Below are 23,697 nucleotides of genomic sequence, written 5' to 3' on the forward strand. Positions count from 1 at the left end.
AAGGGAGGAGAGGAGAGGAGAGGAGAGGAGAGGAGAGGAGAGGAGAGGAGAGGAGAGGAGAGGAGAGGAGAGGAGAGGAGAGGAGAGGAGAGGAGAGGAGAGTTGGGGATGAAGGGAGGAGAGGAGAGGAGAGGAGGATGGTTGTCCCGATATCCTGGTACTAATGTTTACCAAAGGAATTATAATGATGAGACAAACGAGAAAATGGTTTAAGGGGAGATATCCAGACGTACTTGATCAGTTACCGACCTCACTCACAGTCAATCTAGCTGCAGCTGAAATGGCACCCTACTGCCTATTTAGTGCACTACTTTTGACCAGGGACCAATAGAGAATGGGGGTGCCGTTTGGAACGCATTCACAGCCACATCTCACAAGCATTCATTCCCCATAACTTTATGATTGAGGATGATAATGTCATGCAGGGAGGCATTTCCCATTAGAATTGAATAGAGGATACTTTTTTGTAGTTCAATTAGGCACGCGTGTTTCATAGAGATATCTGTTGTTTGTCTGTGGGTGGAACTCCAATTCCCAGCAGGCAGTTCCAGCTGGGACAGAGAGCGGCTTCACATTCACAAGGTAATTATCCCCACAGCTTCCCTCAGGACCGGCTCCTTAGGGAAGACATATGTCTGTTATTTTCACATGTCCTTAACATTCAATTGAAATCATAGCAAAAATAAATTGCACATTGTGTTCTTGAACAAACTGCTAGGATTTTATATTCCCCGGAATATCCTCAGACTCAAATTTTTCTTTTTCTTAGTTCTTTCCGCCTGGCTGCACAATTTAGGTTGATGTAAAGTGTGTGTGTGTGTGTGTGTGTGTGTGTGTGTGTGTGTGTGTGTGTGTGTGTGTGTGTGTGTGTGTGTGTGTGTGTGTGTGTGTGTGTGTGTGTGTGTGTGTGTGTGTGTGTGTGTGTGTGTGTGTGTGTGTGTGTGTGTGTGTGTGTGTGTGTGTGCGTGTGTGTGTGTGAGTGTGAGTGTGAGTTTGTTTTGATTAAGTTTAAAAAGAGGAGAAAACATGATCATGATGAGATGTCTTAATTGCATTGATTGTCTTGTTTATCCGTTTGCTCCTTCTGATGTCACAGAAATCCGACATGATTAACAACATCTAAGAAATACATTCAGATTCTAAGCAATGTCTTCAGATGTTTTGTTTGTAATTTCCTTTTCCAGTTGTCTCTTGATACAGCTAAACTCCAAACTCAATAATAGCACAGATTGACACGTTTCCTGGAATAGCCTTGGCCCTGAAGACAGCAGCGTTGAGGAAGCTACTTTGAAAATATAGTTTACCATGCTACCAATTACCTCACACTGGAAGAAGTTACACTAACCTTTAAGAAACATATAGTTTATTTAACTAAAGTTACTTTGAAAAAGTATATCACTACATCCAAACTAATTTGTTAAAAAAAAGTTTAAAATATGTAAATCTGAAATGTCATAGATTCAGAAATTGAAAGAAGAGATCACTTAAAATAGAATGTGATCCCATGGTGTTTATACTTGCATACCATTATTATGAACGTGGTGCCTTCAGGCGTTTGTAAATTGCTCCCAAGGATGAACCAGACTTGTGGAGGTCTACTTAGTAACTTAGCCTATTAAAACAACAATGATGGTTCAAGTGAATCGACAACGGTGCCGGAGGGGATGGCTGCCGTTTTATGAACTCATAACCAAGTCTGTTATTTTGTGTGTATTTTTTGCATTGTTTGTTACTTATTTTGTACATAATTTTGTTGCTACCGTCTCTTATTACCGAAAAGAGCTTCTGGACATCAGAATATCGATGACTCACCTCGAACTGTACAAAGATTTTATTCTTTAATGAGTCTGGCGAAAAGGATATACTGCTTCTCAGAGACCAGGCCCTCATCCCCGTCATTCTTGTGAAATAAATGATGGAAATACAGGGGACGGAGATCAGGGTACCTTGTTTAGAATTTGTCGGTGTGTGGGTGGCCCGCATCTACCATCTGTTCTATTGGCCAATCAATGGAGAAAAAACTGGATGAGCTCTGTTCGAGACTATCCTACCAACGGGACATTAAAAACAGACATATTTTATGTTTCACCGAGTCGTGGCAGAACGACGACACTGAAAATATACATTTGTTTTCCGTCCATCGGCAGGACAGAACAGCTACGTCTGGTAAGATGAGGGGTGGGGGTGTGTGTCTATTTGTCAATAATCTATTTGTCTATTTGCGCGATGTCTCATATTAAGGTTGTCTCGAGGTCATGCTCACCTGAGGTAGAGTACCACATGAAAAACTGTAGACCACACTATCTATCAAGAGAGTTTTGATCTATATTATTCGTAGCCGTCTATTTACCACCACAAACCGATACTGGCACTAAGACCACGCTCGACGAGCTGTATAAGGCCACAAGCAAACAAGAAAATGCTCAACCAGAAGCGGCGCTCCTAGTGGCCGGCGACTTTACTGCAGGCAAACTGAAATCCGTTTTACCTCATTTCAACCAGAAGGACAACTCTAGACCACCATTACTCCACACACAGAGACGCATACAAAGCTCTACCTATAAAACTCTCCCCCGCCCTCCATTTGACAAATCTGACCATATTTTTATCCTACTGATTCCTGCTTACAAATAATAACTAAATCAGGAAGTACCAGTGACTCGCTCAATACGGAAGCAATCAGATGAAGCGGATGCTACGCTACAGGACTGCTAGGCTAGCACACACTGGAATATGTTCCAGGATTCATCCAATGGCATTGAGGAGTATACAAAACTCAGTCACTGGCTTCACCAATAAGTGCATCGACGACGTCGTCCCCACAGTGACCATGCGTACATATCCCAACCAGAAGCCATGGATTACAGGCAACATCCACACCGAGCTAAAGGCTAGAGCTACTGCTTTCAAGGAGTGGGACACTAATCTGGAAGTTTATAAGAAATCCTGCTATGCATGCTCAATCGAACCATCAAACAGGCAAAGCATCAGTGAAGGACTAAGATTGAATCCTATTACAGTGGTTCTTCCTTTAAATGTTTTGCCGCAACCGATTGTGGTAAATGGTGGCAGATTGTGGTAAATTGTGTCATTCTGGCAACAATGGCTGACATTTAAGTAACGTGCCATAGAATTCTGCGGCACCCTGCAAGCTGTGTTGTGGTACGCCGCAACTTTTAAAGGAAGAGCCACTGAACATCTGATCTGACGCTCGTTGGATGTGGCAGGTCTTGCAAAATATTACGGACTACAAAGGGAAACCCAGCTGCGAGCTGCCCAGTAACGCGAGCCTACCAGATGGACTAAATGCTTTTTATGCTCGCTTCGAGGCAAGCAACACTGAAGCATGCATTTGAGCATTCCGGATGACTCTGTAGCCGATGTAAGCGAGCCAATTAAACAGGTCAAGATTCATAAGCCCACGGGGCCAGACAGATTACAAGGAAGTGTACTCAGAGCACGTGCAGACCAACTGGCAAGTGTCTTCACTGACATTATCAACCTCTCCCTGACCAAGTATGTAATACCTACATGGTACAATTAGACCACCATAGTCCCTGGGACCAAGCAAGCAAAGGTAACCTGCCTAAATGATTACGGCTCCGTAGCACTCACGTCTGTAGCCATGAAGTGCTTTGAAAGGCTGAACATGGCTCACATCAACACCATCACCCAGATACCCTAGATCCACTCCAATTCGTATACTGCACAACAGACGCACAGATTACATAATCTCAATCCATACTGCCCTTTCCCACCTGGACAAAGGGAACGTTGAAGTCGGAAGTTTACATGCACCTTAGCCAAATACATCTAACTCCTGACATTTAATCCTAGTAAAAATCCCCCGTCTTCGGTCAGTTAGGATCACCACTTTATTTTAAGAATGTGAAATGTCAGAATAATTGTAGAGAGAATGATTTATTTCAGTTTTTATTTCTTTCATCACATTCCCAGTGGGTCAGAAGTTTACATGCACTCAATTAGTATTTGGTAGCATTGCCTTTGAATTGTTTAACTTGGGTCAAACGTTTCGGGTAGCCTTCCACAAGCTTCCTACAATAAGTTTGGTGAATTTTGGCCCATTCCTCCTGACAGAGCTGGTGTAACTGAGTCAGGTTTGTAGGCCTCCTTGCTTTCACATGCTTCTTCAGGTCTGCCAACAGATTTTCTATAGGATTGAGGTCAGGGCTTTATGATGGCCACTCCAATACCTTGACTTTGTTGTCCTTAGAACATTTTGCCACAACTTTGGAAGTATGCTTGGGGTCATTGTCCATTTGGAAGTTGTATTTGCGACCTAAGCTTTAATTTCCTGACTGATGTCTTGAGATGTTGCTTCAATATCTTGGTATCCAAGATGGTGCCGCAGTAAGACGTGTTTGTTTTCGTAAATGTCAATTTTGTCTCTTTCGTTTAAAAAAAATACATTTCGATCCCTTTTTTCCATTTTTGAAATAAATATACATTCCTGCAACCCGCCCCACCCAATGTGGTACGGATCAGCAATTTTTTTAGACTGGAACCTCCATCAGAAGCTAGCCAGCTAATTATCTACGAGCTTTAGTCATTGTTAGCCTCTGCTAGCAGTCTTTACCTTTAGCTCGGACTCCTGCCGCTTTAGCCTGGATAGCCTGCATAATACATGCCATTCTGCACCGCGCAATACCAGTCCTGAGCAAATCGGACTGCTTTTTCTCAACTACATCACCGAATTCCTGCCGCAAGCTCTGGACCATTACCGCGGATCTTCGCAGCTAGCTAGTTGCTACCGAGGAGCTATTGTGGCTAACGCCCTTGTCCAGAAGCATGCACCAGTTAGCCCTGAGCTAGGCCCATCTCCCGGCTAGCAAATGAAGTACACCAACTACAACACTTCTCTTGCCAATTGGCCTGGACCCTTTGTCGACACGGAGCCCCGCCGATCCATCACGACTGGTCTGCTGGTCTGCTGACGTAACTCGACCGATGTGCTCTCAACCGGCGTTGTGGATGTTTGGTGATGATCCATCTGCTAGCCCCAGCCTGCTTGCTCCCTGAACGCCATGTCTCCCGCTCGCTCAACGTAGTAATCGACTACCTTACTGTTCCCTGTTTCATCATTGGACCCTATGATCACTCGGCTACACAGCTGATGCCTGCTGGACTGTCCATTAACAAGAACCGGAACCCCAAACAGAAGCTAGCCAACTAACTAGCTACTAGCTAGTAGTCAGTTAGCCACTGCTAGCGGTCATCAGCTAACCTTAGCCCGGTCAACTCCTGCCACTCTGCACAGCGCGATTCAACCCAGAGCATACCGGACTGCTTTTTCTCCACCAAATCTCAATTTCTCCGGAATCCTACCGCAAGCTCTGAACCTTTTCACCTGGATCAGCGCAGCTAGCTAGCTGCTACCTGAGTGGCTACTCCTGACTAACGTCTCTGTCCCGAAGCAAGCACCAGCTAGCCGGGAACTAGCCCTGTGCTAGGCCCATCTCCCGACTAGCTGAAGAGGTCCATCAGCCACTCCTTGGGCTACAATACCTATTTTGCCAATTGGCCTGGACCCCTTTACTACCGACACGGAGCCCCGCCGATCCATCACGACTGGTCTACCGACGTAATCCGCCCGAGGGGGTTTCAACAGGCTCTTCCGTTGCGACGTCCCCCTAGCTGTCTCCAGCATAGCTTCTCATTGGTCCCTATGATCACTCGACTACGCATGCATCTCCCTAATGTCAATATGCCTTGTCCATTGTTGTTTTGGTTAGTGATTACGGTCTTATTTCATTGTAGAGCCTCCAGCCCTGCTCAATATGCCTTAGCTAGCCCTTTTGTTCCACCTACCACACATGCGGTGACCTCACCTGGTTTAAATGGTGTCTTTAGAGACAAAACCTCTCTCATCGTCACTCAATGCCTAGGTTTACCTCCACTGTATTCACATCCTACCATACATTTGTCTGTACATTATGCCTTGAATCTATTCCTCTGCGCCAGAAACATGCTCCTTTTACTCTCTGTTCTGAACGCACGAGACGGTCAGTTCTTATAGCCTTTAGCCGTACCCTTATCCTACTACTCCTCTGTTCATCTGGTGATGTAAAGGTTAATCCAGGCCCTGCAGTGCCTAGACTCCCATTACCCAAGCGCTCTCATTTGTTGACTTCTGTAACCGTAAAAGCCTTGGTTTCATGAATGTTAACATTAGAAGCCTCCTCCATAAGTTTGTTTTATTCACTGCTTTAGCACACTCTACCAACCCGGATGTCCTAGCCATGTCTGAATCCTGGCGTAGGAAGGCCACCAAAAATCCAGACATTTCCATCCCTAACTATAACATTTTCCAACAAGATAGAACTGCCAAAGGGGGCGGAGTTGCAATCTACTGCAGAGATAGCCTGCAGAGTTCTGTCATGCTATCCAGGTGTGTGCCCAAACAATTCGAGCTTCTACTTCTAAAAATCCACCTTTCCAGAAACAAGTTTCTCACTGTTGCCGCTTGTTATAGACCACCTTCTGCCACCAGCTGTGCCCTGGACACCATATGTGAATTGATTGCCCCCCATCTATCTTCAGAGCTTGTATTGTTAGGTGACCTAAACTGGGACATTCCTAACACCCCGGCCGTCCTACAATCTAAGCTAGATGCCCTCAATCTCACACAAATTATCAATGAACCTACCAGGTACAACCGCAAATCCGTATACATGGGCACCCTCATAGATATCATCATGACCATCCTGCCCTCTAAATACACCTCTGCTGTCTTCAACCAGGATCTCAGCATTCACTGCCTCATTGCCTGCGTCCGTAATGGGTCTGCGGTCAAACGACCACACCTCACCACTGTCAAACGCTCCCTAAAACACTTCAGCGAGCAGGCCTTTCTAATCGACCTGGCCTGGGTATCCTGGAAGGATATTGATTTCATTCGGTCAGTAGAGGATACCTGGGTATTCTTTAAAATTGCTTTCTTCACCATCTTAAATAAGCGTGCCCTATTCAAAAAATGTAGAACCATCATCAGATATAGCCCTCGGTTCACTCCAGACCTGACTGCCCTTGACCAGCATATAAACATCCTGTGGCGTATTGCATTAGCATCTAATAGCTCCTGTGATATGCAACTTTTCAGGGAAGTTAGGAAACAATATACACAGGCAGTTAGGAAAGCAAAGCCTAGCTTTTTCAAACAGAAATTTGCATCCTGTGGCACAAACTCCAAAAAGTTATTGAACAATGTAAAGTCCATGGAGAATAAGAGCACCTCCTCCCAGCTGCCCGCTGCACTGAGGCTAGGAAACACTGTCACCACCACTGATAAATCCACGATAATTGAGAATTTCAACAAGCATTTTTCTACGGCTGGCCATGCTTTCCACCTGGCTACCCCTACCCCGGTCAACAGCCCTGCACCCCCCCACAACAACTTGCCCAAGCCTCCCCCATTTCTCCTTCACCCAAATCCAGATAGCTGATGTCCTGAAAGAGTTGCAAATTCTGGACCTCTACAAATCAGCTGGGCTAGACAATCTGGACGCTCTCTTTCTAAAATTATCTTCCGCAATTGTTGCAACCCCTATTACTAGCCTGTTCAACCTGTCTTTCACATCGTCCGAGATCCCCAAATATTGGAATGCTGTCGCAATAATCCCAGAAAGCTTCTGCGGTCATCGCCCTCTTCAAAGGGGGAGACACTCTAGACTGAAACTGCTAGAGACCTATATCTATCCTTCCCTGCCTTTCTAAGGTCTTCAAAAGCTAAGTTATTAAACAGATCACCGACCATTTCGAATACCACCGTACCTTCTCCGCTATGCAATCTGGTTTCCGAGCTGGTCATGGGTGCACCTCAGCCACGCTCAATGTCCTAAACGATATCATAACCGCCATCGATAAAAGACAATACTGTGCAGCCCTATTCATTGACCAGGCCACATTCTCATCGGCAGACTCAACAGCCTTGGTTTCTCAAACGACTGCTTCGCCTGGTTTACCTACTACTTTTCAGACAGAGTTCAGTGTGTCAAATCGGAGGGCCTGTTGTCCGGACCTCTTTCAGTCTCTATGGGGGTGCCACAGGGTTAAATTCTCGGGCCGACTCTTTTCTCTGTATACATCAATGATGTTGCTCTTGCTGCTGGTGATTCTCTGATCCACCTCTACGCAGACGACACCATTCTGTATACTTCTGGCCCTTCTATGGACAGTGTTAACTAACCTCCAGATGAGTTTCAATGCCATACAACTCTCCTTCAAGGCCTCCAACTGCTCTTAAATGCAAGTAAAACTAAATGCATGCTCTTCATCCGATCGCTGCCCGCACCCGTCCGCCCATCCAGCGGTTCTGACTTGTGGACAACTACAAATACCTAGGTGTCTGGTTAGACTGTAAACTCTCCTTCCAGACTCACATTAAGCATCTCCAATCCAAAATTAAATCTAGAATCTATTTCGCAACAAGGCATCCTTCACTCATGCTGCCAAACATACCTTCGTAAAACTGACTATCCTACCGATCCTTGACTTCGGTGATGCCATATACAAAATAGCCTCTAACAATCTACTCAACAAATTGTATGCAGTCTATCACAGTGCCATCCGTTTTATCACCAAAGCCCCATATACTACCCACCACTGCGACCTATACGCTGTCGTTGGCTTCATATTCATCGCCAAACCCACTGGCTCCAGGTCATCTATAAGTCTTTGCTAGGTAAAGCTCCACTTTATCTTAGCTCAATGGTCCCCAGAGCAGCACCCACCCGTAGCAGGCGCTCTAGCAGGTATAATTCACTGGTCACCCCCAAAGCCAATTCCTCCTTTGGCCGCCTTTACTTCCAGTTCTCTGCTGCCAATGACTGGAATCGAATTCCAAAAAATCACTGAAGCTGGAGGGTCATATCTCCCTCATTAACTTTAAGCATCGGCTGTCAGAGCAGCTCACAGATCATTGCACCTGTACATAGGCATCTGTAAATGGCCCATCCAACTACCTCATCCCCATATTGTTATTTTGTTTGGCTCCTTTGCACCCCAGTATCTCTACTTGCACATTAATCTTCTGCACATCTATCACTCCAGTGCTAAATTGTAATTACTTTGCCACTACGACCTATTTATTGCCTTACCTCTTTAATTTTACCTCATTTGCACTCATTGTATATAGACTTTTTCTATTGTGTTATTGACTGTATGTATGTTTATTCCATGTGTAACTCTGTGTTGTTGTTTGTGTTGCACTGCTTTGCTTTATCTTGGCCAGGTCGCAGTTGTAAATGAGAACTTGTTCTCAACTTGCCTACCTGGTTAAATAAAGGTTAAATAAAACAAAAAATATGTCTACATAATTTTCCTACCTCATGATGCCATCTATTATGTGAAGTGCACTAGTCCCTCCGACAGCAATGCACCCCCACAACATGATACTGCCACCCCCGTGCTTCACGGTTGGGATGGTGTTCTTTGGCTTGCTAGCCTCCCCCTTTTTCCTCCAAACATAACATTGGTCATTATGGCCAAGCAGTTCTTTTTTGTTTCATCAGACCGGAGGACATTTCTCCAAAAAGAACGATCTTTGTCCCCATGTGCAGTTGCAAACCGTAGTCTGGCTTTTTCATGGCGGTTTTGGAGCAGTGGCTTCTTCCTTGCTGAGCGGCCTTTCAGGTTATGTCGTTATAGGACTCGTTTTACTGTGGATATAGATACTTTGTACCTGTTTCCTCCAGCATCTTCACAAGGTCCTTTGCTGTTTTTCTGGGATTGATTTTCACTTTTCGCACCAAAGTACATTAATCTCTAGGAGACAGAACGTGTCTTCTTCCTGGGCGGTATGATGGCTGCGTGGTCCCATGGTGTTTATACTTGCGTACTATTGTTTGTACAGATGAACGTGGTACCTTCGGCCATTTGGAAATTGCTCCCAAGGATGAACCAGACTTGTAGAGGTATAAATTTTTTGGCAGATTTCCAGATTTCTTTGGATTTTCCCATGATGTCAAGCAAAGAGGCACTGAGTTTGAAGGTAGGCCTTGAAATACATCCACAGGTACACCTCCAATTGACTCAAATGATGTAAATTTGTCTATCAGAAGCTTCTAAAGCCATGACAGCTTTTTCTGGAATTTTCCAAGCTGTTTAAAGGCACAGTCAACTTAGTGTATGTACAATTCTGACCCACTGGAATTGTGATACGGTGAATTATAAGTGAAATTGTTTGTCTGTAAACAATTGTTGGAAAAATTACTTGGGTCATTCCGAAAGTAGATGTCCTAACCATCTTCCCAAAACTATAGTTTGTTAACAAGAAATGTGTGGAGTGGTTGAAAAACTAGTTTTAAATGACTCCAACCTATGTGTATGTAAACTTCCGACATCAACTCTCTGGCGGTGTCAGAGGAAGGCCCAAAAAGTTGTCATAGACTGGAGCGCCAAGTCTATGTCCAAAAGGCTTCTTCCCCCAAACCACCATTCAGCCACTCCTGAACCAATTAATCAAATGGTCACCTGGACAATGTACCTTTATTGTGTTACTTTTTGATTGATTAGATATTTTTTTTTACTTTACTTTATTTAGCAAATATTTTAATAACCTTATTTCTTGAACTGCATTGTTGGTTAAGGGCTTGTAAGTAAGCATTTCACGGTAAGGTCTACACTTGTTGTATTCGGGCACGTGTGTCACGGTACATAAAAAAGGAACTAAGGTCAGAACGTGACAACGTGACAAATAACAATTTGATTTGATGCTGAAAAACAAAGGATATGATTGCCTACTTCAAACATATTTTATACATATTTTATACTGTGTACTGTGTAGTTCCTGAACCCATACATGGCATAAAAGTTGTGAACTACTGAAAACACGACCTATATTTGAATGTAGTTCAACCACCAACAATCTACTACTATATGTAGTTAAACTACTAGTTAAACTACATATAACTATTACTAGTTAAACTACATATAACTATTACTAGTTAAACTACATATAACTATTACTAGTTAAACTACATATAACTATTACTAGTTAAACTACATATAACTATTACTAGTTAAACTACATATAACTATTACTAGTTAAACTACATATAACTATTACTAGTTAAACTACATATAACTATTACTAGTTAAACTACACGTAGTTTACTACTCTCCAACCCTGTAAGAAAGGCATATAGAGATGTACTCATTATTACTGGGAAGTAGCAAGCAACAGCTCCCTATAGATTAATTATTTACCTCTCTCTCCTGTCTCTGTCTGCTAGCAACAGCTCCCTATAGATTAATTATTTACCTTTCTCTCCTGTCTCTGTCTGCTAGCAACAGCTCTCTATAGATTAATTATTTACCTTTCTCTCCTGTCTCTGTCTGCCAGCAACAGCTCTCTATAGATTAATTATTTACCTTTCTCTCCTGTCTCTGTCTGCCAGCAACAGCTCTCTATAGATTAATTATTTACCTTTCTCTCCTGTCTCTGTCTGCTAGCAATAGCTCTCTATAGATTAATTATTTACCTTTCTCTCCTGTCTCTGTCTGCTAGCAACAGCTCTCTATAGATTAATTATTTACCTTTGTCTCCTGTCTCTGTCTGCTAGCAACAGGTATCTATAGATTAATTATTTACCTCTCTCTCTGTCTGCTAGCAACCTGTGGTGGATAAAGTATCCAATTGTAATACTTGAGTAAAACTAAAGATACATTAATAGAAAATGACTCAAGTAAATGTGAAATTCACCCAGTAAAATACTACTTGAGTAAAAGTCTATAAGTATTTGGTGTTAAATATACTTAAGTATCAAAAGTAAATGTAATTTCTAAAATATATTTAAATATCAAAGTAAATGTAATACCTAAAATATACTTAAGTATCAAAAGTTAAAGTACATATCCTTTCTGTCACTCTGCGGCCTCTAGGTCACCAGGCCTATGGCACACACCTGTCACCATCGTTACACGCACCTGCGCGTCTTCAGACTCACCTGGACTGAATCATCTCCTTGATTTCCTTCCCTATATATGTCACTCTCTTTGGTTCCTTCCCTATATATGTCACTCCCTTTGGATCCGTCCCTATATATGTCACTCCCTTTGGTTCCTTCCTATATATGTCACTCCCTTTGGTTCCTTCCCTATATATGTCATTCCCTTTGGTTCCTTCCCTATATATGTCACTCCCTTTGGATCCTTCCCTATATATGTCACTCCCTTTGGTTCCATCCCTATATATGTCACTCCCTTTGGTTCCTCCCCTATATATGTCACTCCCTTTGGTTCCTTCCCTATATATGTCACTCCCTTTGGTTCCTTCCCTATATATGTCACTCCCTTTGGATCCTTCCCTATATATGTCACTCCCTTTGGTTCCTTCCCTATATATGTCACTCCCTTTGGATCCTTCCCTATATATGTCACTCCCTTTGGTTCCTTCCCTATATATGTCACTCCCTTTGGATCCTTCCCTATATATGTCACTCCCTTTGGTTCCTTCCCTATATATGTCACTCCCTTTGGTTCCTTCCCTATATATGTCACTCCCTTTGGTTCCTCCCCTATATATGTCACTCCCTTTGGTTCCTTCCCTATATATGTCACTCCCTTTGGTTCCTTCCCTATATATGTCACTCCCTTTGGATCCTTCCCTATATATGTCACTCCCTTTGGTTCCTTCCCTATATATGTCACTCCCTTTGGATCCTTCCCTATATATGTCACTCCCTTTGGTTCCTTCCTATATATGTCACTCCCTTTGGTTCCTTCCCTATATATGTCACTCCCTTTGGTTCCTTCCATATATATGTCACTCCCTTTGGTTCCTGCCCTATATATGTCACTCCCTTTGGTTCCTTCCCTATATATGTCACTCCCTTTGGTTCCTTCCCTATATATGTCACTCCCTTTGGATCCTTCCCTATATATGTCACTCCCTTTGGTTCCTTCCCTATATATGTCACTCCCTTTGGATCCTTCCCTATATATGTCACTCCCTTTGGTTCCTTCCCTATATATGTCACTCCCTTTGGTTCCTCCCCTATATATGTCACTCCCTTTGGTTCCTTCCCTATATATGTCACTCCCTTTGGTTCCTTCCCTATATATGTCACTCCCTTTGGATCCTTCCCTATATATGTCACTCCCTTTGGTTCCTTCCCTATATATGTCACTCCCTTTGGATCCTTCCCTATATATGTCACTCCCTTTGGTTCCTTCCCTATATATGTCACTCCCTTTGGATCCTTCCCTATATATGTCACTCCCCTTGGTTCCTTCCCTATATATGTGACTCCCCTTTGGTTCCCTATATATGTCACTCCCCTTTGGTTCCTTCCCTATATATGTCACTCCCCTTTGGTTCCTTCTCTATATATGTCACTCCCTTTGGGTTCTTCCCTATATATGTCACTCCCTTTGGTTCCTTCCCTATATATGTCACTCCCTTTGGTTCCTTCACTATATATGTCACTCCCTTTGGTTCCTTCCTAATATATGTCACTCCCTTTGGTTCCTTACTTATATATGTCACTCCCTTTGGTTCCGTCCCTATATATGTCACTCCCTTTGGTTCATTCCCTATATATGTCACTCCCTTTGGTTCCTGCCCTATATATGTCACTCCCTTTGGTTCCTTCCCTATATATGTCACTCCCTTTGGTTCCTTACTTATATATGTCACTCCCTTTGGTTCCGTCCCTATATATGTCACTCCCTTTGGATCCTTCCCTATATATGTCACTCCCCTTGGTTCCTTCCCTATATACAGTGGGGAGAACAAGTATTTGATACACTGACGATTTTGCAGGTTTTCCTACTTACAAAGCATGTAGAGGTCTGTCATTTTTATCATAGCTACACTTCAACTGTGAGAGACGGAATCTAAAACAAAAATCCAGAAAATCACATTGTATGATTTTTAAGTAATTAATTTGCATTTTATTGCATGACATAAGTATTTGATACATCAGAAAAGCAGAACTTAATATTTGGTACAGAAACCTTTGTTTGCAATTACAGAGATCATACGTTTCCTGTAGTTCTTGACCAGGTTTGCACACACTGCAACAGGGATTTTGGCCCACTCCTCCATACAGACCTTCTCCGGATCCTTCAGGTTTTGGGGCTGTCGCTGGGCAATACGGACTTTCAGCTCCCTCCAAAGATTTTCTATTGGATTCAGGTCTGGAGACTGGCTAGGCCACTCCAGGACCTTGAGATGCTTCTTACGGAGCCACTCCTTAGTTGCCCTGGCTGTGTGTTTCGGGTCGTTGTCATGCTGGAAGACCCAGCCACGACCCATCTTCAATGCTCTTACTGAGGGAAGGAGGTTGTTGGCCAAGATCTCGCGATACATGGCCCCATCCATCCTCCCCTCAATACGGTGCAGTCGTCCTGTCCCCTTTGCAGAAAAGCATCCCCAAAGAATGATGTTTCCACCTCCATGCTTCACGGTTGGGATGGTGTTCTTGGGGTTGTACTCATCCTTCTTCTTCCTCTAAACACGGCGAGTGGAGTTTAGACCAAAAAGCTCTATTTTTGTCTCATCAGACCACATGACCTTCTCCCATTCCTCCTCTGGATCATCCAGATGGTCATTGGCAAACTTCAGACGGGCCTGGACATGCGCTGGCTTGAGCAGGGGTACCTTGCGTGCGCTGCAGGATTTTAATCCATGATGGCGTAGTGTGTTACTAATGGTTTTCTTTGAGACTGTGCTCCCAGTTCTCTTCAGGTCATTGACCAGGTCCTGCCGTGTAGTTCTGGGCTGATCCCTCACCTTCCTCATGAACATTGATGCCCCACGAGGTGAGATCTTGCATGGAGCCCCAGACCGAGGGTGATTGACCGTCATCTTGAACTTCTTCCATTTTCTAATAATTGCGCCAACAGTTGTTGCCTTTTCACCAAGCTGCTTGCCTATTGTCCTGTAGCCCATCCCAGCCTTGTGCAGGTCTACAATTTTATCTCTGATGTCCTTATACAGCTCTCTGGTCTTGGCCATTGTGGAGAGGTTGGAGTCTGTTTGATTGAGTGTGTGGACAGGTGTCTTTTATACAGGTAACGAGTTCAAACAGGTGCAGTTAATACAGGTAATGAGTGGAGAACAGGAGGGCTTCTTAAAGAAAAACTAACAGGTCTGTGAGAGCCGGAATTCTTACTGGTTGGTAGGTGATCAAATACTTATGTCATGCAATAAAATGCAAATTAATTACTTAAAAATCATACAATGTGATTTTCTGGATTTTTGTTTTAGATTCCGTCTTCCACAGTTGAAGTGTACCTATGATAAGAATTACAGACCTCTACATGCTTTGTAAGTAGGAAAACCTGCAAAATTGGCAGTGTATCAAATACTTGTTCTCCCCACTGTATGTGACTCCCCTTTGGTTCCCTATATATGTCACTCCCCTTGGTTCCTTCCCTATATCTGTCACTCCCTTTGGTTCCTTCCCTATATCTGTCACTCCCTTTGGTTCCTTCCCTATATCTGTCACTCCCTTTGGTTCCTTCCCTATATATGTCACTCCCTTTGGTTCCTTCCCTATATATGTCACTCCCTTTGGTTCTTTCCCTATATATGTCACTCCCTTTGGTTCCAACCCTATATATGTCACTCCCTTTGGTTCCTACCCTATATATGTCACTCCCTTTGGTTCCTTCCCTATATATGTCACTCCCTTTGGTTCCTTCCCTATATATGTCACTCCCTTTGGTTCCTTCCCTATATATGTCACTCCCTTTGGTTCTTTCCCTATATATGTCACTCCCATTGGTTCCAACCCTATATATGTCACTCCCTTTGGTTCCTTCCCTATATATGTCACTCCCTTTGGTTCCTTCCCTATATATGTCACTCCCTTTGGTTCCTTACCTATATATGTCACTCCCTTTGGTTCCTTCCCTATATATGTCACTCCCTTTGGATCCTTCCCTATATATGTCACTCCCTTTGGATCCTTCCCTATATATGTCACTCCCCTTGGTTCCTTCCCTATATATGTGACTCCCCTTTGGTTCCCTATATATGTCACTCCCCTTTGGTTCCTTCCCTATATATGTCATTCCCCTTTGGTTCCTTCTCTATATATGTCACTCCCTTTGGTTCCTTCCCTATATATGTCACTCCCTTTGGTTCCTTCCCTATATATGTCACTCCCTTTGGTTCCTTCACTATATATGTCACTCCCTTTGGTTCCTTCCTAATATATGTCACTCCCTTTGGTTCCGTCCCTATATATGTCACTCCCTTTGGTTCCTTACTTATATATGTCACTCCCTTTGGTTCCGTCCCTATATATGTCACTCCCTTTGGTTCATTCCCTATATATGTCACTCCCTTTGGTTCCTGCCCTATATATGTCACTCCCTTTGGTTCCTTCCCTATATATGTCACTCCCTTTGGTTCCTTACTTATATATGTCACTCCCTTTGGTTCCGTCCCTATATATGTCACTCCCTTTGGATCCTTCCCTATATATGTCACTCCCCTTGGTTCCTTCCCTATATATGTGACTCCCCTTTGGTTCCCTATATATGTCACTCCCCTTGGTTCCTTCCCTATATCTGTCACTCCCTTTGGTTCCTTCCCTATATATGTCACTCCCTTTGGTTCCTTCCCTATATCTGTCACTCCCTTTGGTTCCTTCCCTATATATGTCACTCCCTTTGGTTCCTTCCCTATATATGTCACTCCCTTTGGTTCTTTCCCTATATATGTCACTCCCTTTGGTTCCAACCCTATATATGTCACTCCCTTTGGTTCCTTCCCTATATATGTCACTCCCTTTGGTTCCTTCCCTATATATGTCACTCCCTTTGGTTCCTTCCCTATATATGTCACTCCCTTTGGTTCCTTCCCTATATATGTCACTCCCTTTGGTTCTTTCCCTATATATGTCACTCCCATTGGTTCCAACCCTATATATGTCACTCCCTTTGGTTCCTTCCCTATATATGTCACTCCCTTTGGTTCCTTCCCTATATATGTCACTCCCTTTGGTTCCTTACCTATATATGTCACTCCCTTTGGTTCCAACCCTATATATGTCATTCCCTTTGGTTCCTTCCCCGGGCGTCCTTGTTTCTGTTTCATGTCTGTGTGCTGTTAGTGTTTCTTGTTTTGTATTATGTTGTGTTAATTTTATTAAAACACTCCCTGAGCTTGTTTCCCGACTCTCAACGCACATCGTTACACTTTCACATTCCTAGTAAACCAGACGGCACAATGTTCTTGGTATTTTAATGTACGTATAGGCAGGGGAACACTCCAACACAGACATAATTTCCAAATGAAGCATTTGTGTTTAGTGAATCTGTCAGATCAGAGGCAGTAGGGATGAGCAGGGACGTTCTCTTGATAAATGTGTGAAATGGAGCGTTTTTCCTGTCGTGCTAAGCATTCGAAGTGTAACGAGTGCTTTCGGGTCTCAAGGAAAATGTAAGGAGTAAAAAGTACATTATTTTCTTTAGGAATGTAGTGGAGTAAAAGTAAAGGTTGTCAAAAGTATGAATAGTAAAGTACAGATACCCCAAAAACGACTTAAGTAGTACTTTATAAGTATTTATACCTAACTACTTTATACCACTGCTAGCAACAGCTCTCTATACTGGAGAATCATTATTTACCTCTCTCTCCTGTCTCTGTCTGCTAGCAACAGCTCTATAGATTCATTATTTACCTTTCTCTCCTGTCTCTGTCTGCTAGCAACAGCTCCCTATAGATTAATTATTTACCTTTCTCTCCTGTCTCCGTCTGCTAGCAACAGCTCCCTATAGATTAATTATTTACCTTTCTCTCCTGTCTCTGTCTGCCAGCAACAGGTCTCAATAGATTCATTATTTACCTTTCTCTCCTGTCTCTGTCTTCCAGCAACAGGTCCCTATAGATTAATTATTTACCTTTCTCTCCTGTCTCCGTCTGCTAGCAACAGCTCTCTATAGATTAATTATTTACCTTTCTCTCCTGTCTCTGTCTGCCAGCAACAGGTCTCAATAGATTCATTATTTACCTTTCTCTCCTGTCTCTGTCTTCCAGCAACAGGTCTCAATAGATTCATTATTTACCTTTCTCTCCTGTCTCTGTCTGCTAGCAACAGCTCTCTATAGATTAATTATTTACCTCTCTCTCCTGTTTCTGGGTGCATCCCAAACGGCACCCTATCCCCTATGGTCTCTGGTCAAAAGTAGTGCACTAAATCAGAAATAGGACACCATTTGGAAGGCATTCTCATACTCTACCCACATCCGCTCCTCTATTCTGCCAACTGCTCAGAGCCTCAGAAGTAAAGTACAGTCTAAATCCCTCTCTGCAATTCTCAGCGACCACTGTCATATGAAAAATGGAAACTTAATTGCTTGTGCCGTAAGTTGTGGAGAATTTCATTTCCAGTTTGCAGGTTCCAAGCTTTTTTTGCTGCCACGGGTACAGTGACACTTGCAGGCTTTGCTTCTGATTTCATAGAACACTGATCATAGAACCACTAGCCTACAGCTGACTCTCTCTCTCTCTCGCTCTCTCGCTCTCTCTCGCTCTCTCTCGCTCGCTCTCGATGGTGCAGCTGCAAAACCTTTTTTGGATCTAAGGACCCATGCCAAATCTTTTCATTCTCCTGACGGGGAATAGGTTTTGTTGTGGCCACTGTCTTGGTGTGCCTGGACCATGGTAGTTTGTTGGTGATGTGGACACCAAGGAACTTGAAGCTCTCAACCTGCTCCACTACAGCCCCGTCGATGAGAATGGAGGCGTGCTTGGTCCTCCTTTTCCTGTAGTCCACTATCATCTCCTTTGTCTTGATCACGTTGAAGGAGAGGCTGTTGTCTTGTCTTGCTACCACACGGTCTGGTCTCTGACCTCCTCCCTATAGGCTGTCTCATTGTAGCCTGATCTACCACTGTTGTGTCATGAGCTAACTTAATGATGGTGTTGGAGTCATGCCTGGCTGTGCAGTCATGAATGAACACGGAGTACAGGAGGGGACTGAGCATGCCCCGCTGAGGGACCCCCGTGTTGAGGATCAGCGTGGAGAATCCAAATTGGAGTCTGGATCTAGGGTTTCTGGGATAATGGTGTTGATGTGAGCCGAGACATGCCTTTCAAAGCATTTCATGGCTACAGACGTGAGTGCTACAGGTCGGTAGTCATTTAGGCAGGTTACCTTAGTGTTCTTGGGCACAGGGACTATGGTGGTCTGCTTTAAACATGTTGGTATTACAGAGTCAGACAGGGAGAGTTTGAAATTGTCAGTGAAGATACTTGTCAGTTGGTCAGCGCATGCTAGGAGCACACGTCCTGGTAATCCATCTGGCCCTGCAGCCTTGTGAATGTTGACTTGTTTAAAGGTCTTACTCAAATCGGCTGTGGAGAGCTTGCTCTCATGCACGTTTCAGTGTTACTTGAAGTGAGCATCGAAGTGATTTAGCTCGTCTGGTTGGCTTGTGTCACTCGGCAGCTCTCGGCTGTGCTTCCCTTTTTAGTCTGTAATGGTTTGAAGGTCCTGCCACATCCAAAGAGCGTCAGAGCCGTTGTAGTACAATTCGATCTTAGTCCAGTATTGACCCTTTGCCTGTTTGATGGTTCGTTGAGGGGATAGTGGGATTTCTTCCCACCTCTTTAAGGAATACCTAGGATAGGATAAAGTAATCCTTCTAACCCCCCCCCCCCCTTAAAAGAGTTAGATGCACTATTGTAAAGTGGTTGTTCCACTGGATATCATAAGGTGAATGCACCAATTTGTAAGTCGCTCTGGATAAGAGCGTCTGCTAAATTACTTAAATGTAAATGTAAATGTAAATGTCTTACAAGCTTCCGGATTAGAGTCCCGCTCCTTGAAAGTTGCAGCTCTACCCTTTAGCTCAGTGCGAATGTTGTCTGTAATCCATTGCTTCTGGTTGGGGTATGTACGTACAGTCACTCTGGGGACAATGTCCTCGATGCACTTATTGATAAAGCCAGTGACTAATGTGGTGTACTCCTCAATGAAATCTGAAGAATCCCAGAACATATTCCAGTAAGTGCTAGCAAAACAGTCCTATAGTTTAGCATCTACAGTCATTGGTGCTTCCTGCTTAAATCTTTGCTTGTAAGCAGGAATCTGGAGGATATAATTGTGGTAAGGTTTGCAAAATGAAGGGCGACGGAGAGCTTTGTACGGATCTCTGTGTGTGGAGTAAAAGTGGTCTAGAATTATTTTTCCCTCTGGTGGCACATTTAACATTCTGATAGAAATTAGGTAAAACTGATTTAAGTTTACAAACCTAACTGCATCCCCAGGCCCTGGTATATCACCAGACTGCATACAAACCTAACTACATGTATAGTCCCTGCATTAACTTCTTTGGGACTGGGGGGGAAGTATTGAGTAGCTTGGATAAAAAGGTGCCCAGAGTAAACTGCCTGCTACTCTAAGCTAGAATATGCATATAATTAGGAGGTTTGTATAGAAAACACTCTGACGTTTCTAAAACTGTTTGAATGATGTCTGTGAGTATAACAGAACTCATATGGCAGGCAAAAACCTGAGAAAAAAATCCAACCAGGAAGTGGGAAATCTGAGGTTTGTAGTTTTTCAAATCATTGCCTATCGAATATATAGTATCTATGGGGTCATATTTCACTTCCTAAGGCTTCCACTAGATGTCAACAGTCTTTAGAACCTTGTTTGATGCTTCTACTGTGAAGCATGAGGGAATAAGAGCTGATTGAGTCAGGGGCCTGGCAGAGTGCCACGAGCTCAGTCTCGCGCGGTCCCGTGAGAGTTAGCTGCGTTCCATTGCATTTCCACAGACAAAGGCATTCTCCGGTTGAAACATTATTGACGATTTATGATAAAAACATCCTAAAGATTGATTCTATACTTCGTTTGACATGTTTATACGATAAACAATATGACTTTTTGTCTGAACTTTCGCCTGGACTTGCCCGCGCCGCCTGAGTTTGGATTTGTGTACTAAATGCGCAAACAAAAAGGAGGTATTTGGACATAAATTATGGACTTTATTGAACAAAACAAACATTTATTGTGGAACTGGGATTCCTGGGAGTGCATTCTGATGAAGATCATCAAAGATAAGTGAATATTTATAATGCTATGTCTGACTTCTGTTGACTCCACAACATGGCGGGTATCTGTATGGCTTGTTTTTGTGTCTGAGCGCCGTACTCAGATTATTGCATGGTGTGCTTTTTCCCTAAAGATTTTTTTAAATCTGACACAGAGGTTGCATTAAGGAGAGGTTTATCTATAATTCCATGCATAACACTTGTATCCTTTATCAATGTTTATTATGAGTATCTCTGTGAATTGATGCTCTCTGCAAAATCACCGGATGTTTTGGAGGCAAAACATTACTGAACATAATGCGCCGATATAAACTAAGATTTTTGGATATAAATATGAACTTTATCGAACAAAACATACATGTATTGTTTAACATGAAGTCCTATGAGTGTCATCTGATGAAGGTCATCATCAAAGGTTAGTGATTCATTTTATCTCTATTTCTGCTTTTTGTGACTCCTCTCTTTGGCTGGAAAAATGGCTGTGTTTTTCTGTGACTAGGTGCTGACCTAACATAATTGCTATTGTGCTTTAGTCGTAAAGCCTTTTTGAAATTGGACACTGTGGCTCGATTTACAACAAGTTTATCTTTAAAATGCTGTAAAATACTTGTATGTTTGAGGAATTTTAATTATGGGATTTCTGTTGTTTTGAATTTGGCGCCCTGCAATTTCACTGGCTGTTGTTGAGGTGGGACGCTAGCATCCCGAATATCCCAGAGAGGTTAAAGTCCCCGGCCACTAGGAGCGCCACCTTTGGATGAGCGCTTCTTGTTTGCTTTATGGCGGTATACAGCTCATTGAGTGTGGTTTTAGTGCCTGCATCGGTCTGTGGCGTTATGAAGACACGTACAAAAAATACAGATGAAAACTCCCTAGGTAGATAGTGTGGTCTACAGCTTGTCATGAGATACTCTACCTCAGGCGAGCAAAACCTTGGGACTTCCTTATATATCGCGCACCAGCTGTTTACATAAATGCATAGGCCCCCACCCCTTGTCTTACCAGAGGCTGCTGTTCTGTCCTGCCAATGGAGTGTATAACCCGCCAGCTGTGTGTTCTTAATGTCGTCGTTCAGCCACGACTCGGTGAAACATAAGATATTACAGTTTTTAATATCCCATTGGTAGGATAAACGTGCTTTCAGTTCATCCCATTTATTTTCCAGTGATTGAACGTTAGCTAGCAGAATAGAAGGCAAGGGCAGACTAGCCACTCGTCGCCTTATCCTCACAAGGTACCTGTTATATCTGCCCCTGATATGCCCTCTACTTCTCACCCTGTGTCTCCCTAACCTGCCGCCACTCCCCCAGTGCTCTCTCCCTCTCTCTCTCTCTCTCTCTCTCTGTGTGGGTGTATCTGATTGTGTGGGTGGAGACAGGTGTGCTGGAGTCAGAACAGATCCCCACCAGCTGCAACCTGTTCCATAATCAATACCTCTACAAATACTCAGCCCTGACACTTCAACACTGCCAGATTGTATCCTCTGCTCAGTCAGTCTGCATTTCTAGCTGTTTGTTCCTGCGTAGATCTTGTTATCCTGTGGTGCCTGTTTTTTCCCTGGCATGACGCTGCTTTTCTCTCCGCTATAGTTCCGTCCACTCTGACTCTGGTCCATGTCACCAGTCCCTCGTCTCGTCAGTCCTGCTCCCCTGCCCTGGACCCCCACTCTACTGCTTCCTTGGATTCCGCTCTGGACCTGCTTCCCCTGCCCCTTCTCCTCTTGCCCCAGCCGCAGCCTCAATTCCTGGTTCCCTGCTACCCGCCTGAGCTCCCCCTGGCCTGCATCCCATCTCCGCCCCGCTTTTCAATAAATACCTTGGTTACCTTGTCTCCTCGTCTGAGTCTGCACTTGGGTTCACCTGCTCCACCCCGCGTAACATCACCCTGATCTCTTTCCGCGAAATCTCAGTTTCCTTCTCCAGCGAAAAACGTGGATCTGGGCCTGGTCGGATGTTTGTATTATATCCCGTCCGACTCAACGAAGAATAACTCTTCATCCAGTTTGAGTTGAGCAATCGCCGTTTGATGCCCAGAAGCTCTTTTCGGTCATGAGAGATGGTAGCAGCAACATTATGTACAAAACAAGTTACGAACAACGAGGAAAAAACAAACAAAATAGGTTGGTTAAGAGCTGATAACACTGCAGCCCTACCCTCCGATGCCATCACGAATACAATATACAACAGTCCTAGATTTTTTCCTTTGTTGTCTGACTTGTAAGGTAAATACCTTTTATCAGAGAAGGCGTGGTGACTATGTAGACAATACAGACAACCCCAGGCTGGGATTCAATGAAAGGAGAGTTGTCAATGTGCCTTTTAAAGTCAACTTCCCTCGACAACGGCCTAAGTACCTTTTATTAGAGAAGGTGAACATACAGAACCAGAACGTGTCACAGGGTCATGCTTAAACTCGTAAACATCATATATTCACGCTGCAGAGTGATTGCCCTGGCTATGTAATAATTATTACTAGATGGTATTTATCTATCAGGGTTTGACTGCAGAGCGCTAGACTCGTTAGAAGAGCCGAGCTGCGGGAAAAAGAGCGGTGTCATCAGCCCCACACACTGATAAATTATGTATCATGTTTACATGTGTTATGCATATGATCAAAATACATTATGAGTCTTGAACTAAGTCTAATTGGAATACTCAGCG

This window comes from Salvelinus alpinus, chromosome 7 (assembly GCF_045679555.1).
Source record: "Salvelinus alpinus chromosome 7, SLU_Salpinus.1, whole genome shotgun sequence".
NCBI classification, from domain to species: Eukaryota; Metazoa; Chordata; class Actinopteri; order Salmoniformes; family Salmonidae; genus Salvelinus; species Salvelinus alpinus.